Here is a 4,175-nt window from a genome sequence, read left to right as displayed (position 1 = left end):
GCTGAACAGTGAAATGAAGCAGAAAATGCTGGGTGAGACTTTTATGAAAGATTTTTTGAAGAGTCAGAGCTTTGCTGGCATAAACCTTCTTTCCCAAAACAAACGATGGTGAGGATGATGATAGTGATGGAAGTGTGAAGGTCTTCCTTCTGCTACTTTCACTGTGCTGCAAGTACTCTCACGATGCTATCTTCTGCATGAATTCTTCCAGCTACCTTCTTCTCACTCCCTGAATAAGTCATAGGCTATCCAGTTTTCTTTCAAAAGTCCCTGACCTCACCTCTATGTTATAGTCAATGATTCTACTAGCTACATCTTACCTTCCTGCTATCCACAACAGGGGTTGCCTACTTTGCATTCTCAATGTCCTGATTCTGGCCTGCACCATAAAGGAAGGAAAGATTAAAATGTGAAAAGAATCAGTGTAACTTAGTGGTTCACAGCATACTCTATGGGGCAGGATGGGCTTTTATCTTTAGCTCTGTCATTGGCAATTTTCTTAATCTCTCTGTTCCTCAGTTTCCTCATCTGAAAAATGGGGAAAATAGTCACCTCACAGTGTGGTTATGAGGATTAAACAAGTGAATGTTAGTAAAGCACAGATATTAAGTGCTACATAAATGTTTGTGAAATCTCATATCTCATTCTCTTGATCTACCACACTCATGTAAAAAAAAATAAGTAATAAATAATAACAATTTTAATAAGCAATAGCACCACTGTGTTAAGGTCTAGTGTTTTCCATTAACTACTTGAAATATCTTGTATTCCTTCATTAACAAACATTTATTGGTTCATGTTTGCTATGTGTAAGACAGGGAAAATACAAAAAACAATGATAAATAGTATTTAGCTTTAATAGCTTCTGCCCAGATACTTAGAAGAATATCAGACTTTAATAGTAAGACTCATATTCATTAAGATCACAAATCTTCTCAGTGAACATATATACCTGGCTTTATTAATAATTACTAAAATTACCTAACTACAAAACAAAACAAAAAGTTTCTCATTAGTGATGAATAGCACTTAAAATATTTATATGCTACAATTATTTGACCTGTGGAATAGAGCAAATATGGACAGTTTAAAATTGTCTCCTATGTTTAAAATGGTCTTTGTTCATGCTGAGGAAATACATATTTAAAATAATCAATATACTTTCAGAAGTTCAAAGATAAATATTCAAATAAAGAGACCAAGAATAAAACTATAAGCATGTCACCAGCTGTATGTTCTTTGTGAAGCTTCTCAGACTTAAACAAAATATTAAAAAAATTTCCCCAAATCACAATTTTAAGATAAAGCAGTTTGGAATAATCTGAGCCCAATTGATCTCTCTCCTCTTTCACTTCAAACACAGAGTCACAAGATAACTTTATCCTGAAATCACCTTTCACCGAACTGACACATTTAATAGATCACATGTTCTGAGTCTAAAAGACTTATATTTTCTTTGGGATTTGGAAAACAAATGTACATGTAACTAGATACACTTAACTTTCATTTTCAGGGCATAACAGGTCAATTGCCAACATTTCTTGCAGGAAGAAATTGATAAGTTCACAAACCTTTTAAGACTCTCTTTAAAAAAATTATTCTCCCTCTTTTCCACATTTATTTTGTTGGCTTTGTTCCTGCTTTTCACTTGCTTGCAGATTTTCTAAGTACCAAAATAACATGTGAAACCTCACTGGTTAACTGAAAATCTGTAAAGCCACAAAACTGAAGAAATGTCCCTTGACAATAATAAATCCTTAAAAATTCAGCAATACCACATGCTTTTCCCATTCACCTTGTTGATAGAAAAGAATATTTAAGAAAGTCTTCATAGACTGTGAAAGCTTTAACACGTTAATCCCATTCCATACATATAGAATTCCAGTAATGGTCAACTGTTTCCAGGCACATTTTCTTTCTTTCTTTCTTTTCTTTTTTTTTTTAAAGTTAGTTTTTTATTTATTTATTATTTATTTTTATTTATTTATTTTTGGCTGTGTTGGGTCTTCATTGCTGTGCACAGGCTTCCTCTTGTTGTGGCAAGCAGGGGATACTCTTCCTTGTGGTGCACATGCTTCTCATGGCAGTGGCTTCTCTTGTTGCAGAGCATGGGCTCTAGGTACATGGACTTCAGTAGCTGTGGCACAAGGGCTCTAGAGTGCAGGCTCAGTAGTTGTGGTGCACGGGCTTAGTTGCTCTGTGGCATGTGGGAGTTTCCTGGACCAGGGATTGAACCCGTGTCCCCTGCATTGGCAGGTGGATTCTTAAGCACTGCACCACCAGGGAAGTCCTCAGGCACACTTTCTAAAATCACAACAAAAACCCCTTGGAAAAGTTTATTTAGTGTCTTACGCTTTTTATTCTAAAGAAGATGATAACTAGTAAAAACAAACAAAAAACATCACTGTCCAAATGATATTTCATATAAGCCCTTAATGTATATCTCTTCAGAATAGAGACAGTATAATTACAATAAAAATGGAATCTTATTAATAAACTTCTGAAGAGTCCGAGTAACAATGAAAAGTTAAGGTTTAATAATAATAGGAATTAGCTGGTTTAAGCACTTTCTAGTACAAATGCATTTGGATTAGCAGCAAAGTATTTGACCTCTTCAAAAAATTCAATATTATCACTTTCAGAAATTAAAAAAAAAATTAAACAGGTTTTTGTAAGAAGGAAGCTTATACCTTTCTTTCTTATTTACTTTTAAATTAATCTGTGGTAGATGAATAAACAGAAATGACCCAATAATTTTATTTTCAGATGTCAGTCAGGAGAGAGTAAGAGTTTAGAGGTTCTAAAAACCAGCGGCCAAAACACAAGGTCATTTCCTCAGCAGGATTACTAAAAGTGCCAATAATTCTCAGATTATCTCTGCATTAGTTGTATGCATTACATGTTCTAGACCAGTGGATCTCAAAGCTTAGGCCCTGTACTAGCAGCACAGGCATCACTTGGGAACTTAAAAATGCAAATTCTCAGAGCCAAGATGGCGGCCGAGTTGGAGTACAAGTCTGTTCTGTGTGTGAAGCCCAATGTCAGCGTCTACCCGATTCTGCCCTGGGCCTCCAACTGCAGTTACAGGCATCTGACTGGAAATTAGATCAATCTGATTGGACTGGTCGCCTCTGAATCTCTTCAAAAGGGAAGATTGCTTATATCAAACTCGAGGATAAAGTTTCAGGGGAGCTCTTTGCTCAGGCACCAGTAGAACAATATCCTGGTATTGCTGTGGAGACAGTGACAGATTCCAGCTGCTACTTTGTAATCCGGATCCAGGATGGTACTGGGCATAGTGCTTTCATTGGCATTGGCTTCTCAGATCGGGGTGATGCCTTCGACTTTAATGTCTCTTTGCAAGATCACTTCAAGTGGGTAAGGCAGTAATCTGAGATTTCCAAAGAATCTCAGGAAATGGATAATCGTCCCAAGTTGGATCTGGGCTTCAAGGAAGGGCAGACCATCAAGTTGAGGGTGCTTCTAAGTCCAAGACTACAGGAGCTGGGGGCCTAAGCTTACTCCCACCCCCATCTGGAGGCAGAGTCACAATTCCTTCACTGTCCTCCTCAGTTGCCATCAACAATCATGTCAATCCACCACCCATACCAAAATCCAATCATGGAGGTAGTGATGCAGATATCCTTTTATATTTGGATTCTCCTGCTCCTGTAACGACACCAGCACCAGCTCCAGTCTCTACAAGCAATGACTTGTGGGGAGACTTTAGCACTGCATCCAGCTCTGTTCAAAACCAGGCACCACAGCCATCCAACTGGGTCCAGTTCTGAAGAGCACTGGCAGGACGTTAAGGACAGACTTGAAGAATCAAAATGACTTTGACAGCACCAATCTGTGAGGGTAGCTCGAAACCCCTTCCCTCCCCAGAACCAAAATTATTGAGCAGTTGTTTTCATAGTTTCTCCATTGAGTTCAGGCTGGTTGTGTCACTCCCCGGTGTTGTTCCTTGCTGTACAGCCAAGAAAGTATTTATCTCCCCTTCACTATCAGGGTAGGGGAATAGTGGGTCTTATGATACTTGTGACTGACTATGCAGGGCTCTAAAGGCCAACGTCTCTTTGGTGTGGAAATAACCTCTAAAATCTGTAAAGTTTTCTCCATATTTAAATTCTTTAACTTATTTCAGAATCATCTCATGACCCTTGTGTGCCTCT

At 38.0% G+C, this 4,175-nt stretch overlaps 1 pseudogene; it reads left to right on the top strand.

Annotated features, from left to right (window-relative positions):
• The first annotated feature begins 2,992 nt into the window (after window positions 1–2,992).
• On the top strand, window positions 2,993–3,791 carry LOC103071015 (adaptin ear-binding coat-associated protein 1 pseudogene; annotated as a pseudogene).
• The last annotated feature ends 384 nt before the right edge of the window (window positions 3,792–4,175 follow it).

This window comes from Lipotes vexillifer, unplaced genomic scaffold, assembly GCF_000442215.2.
Source record: "Lipotes vexillifer unplaced genomic scaffold, Lipotes_vexillifer_v1.1 scaffold82, whole genome shotgun sequence".
Lineage (NCBI taxonomy): Eukaryota > Metazoa > Chordata > Mammalia > Artiodactyla > Lipotidae > Lipotes > Lipotes vexillifer.
The sequence above is the reverse complement of the archived record's forward strand: the minus strand, read 5'-3'. Positions and strand labels throughout refer to the sequence as shown.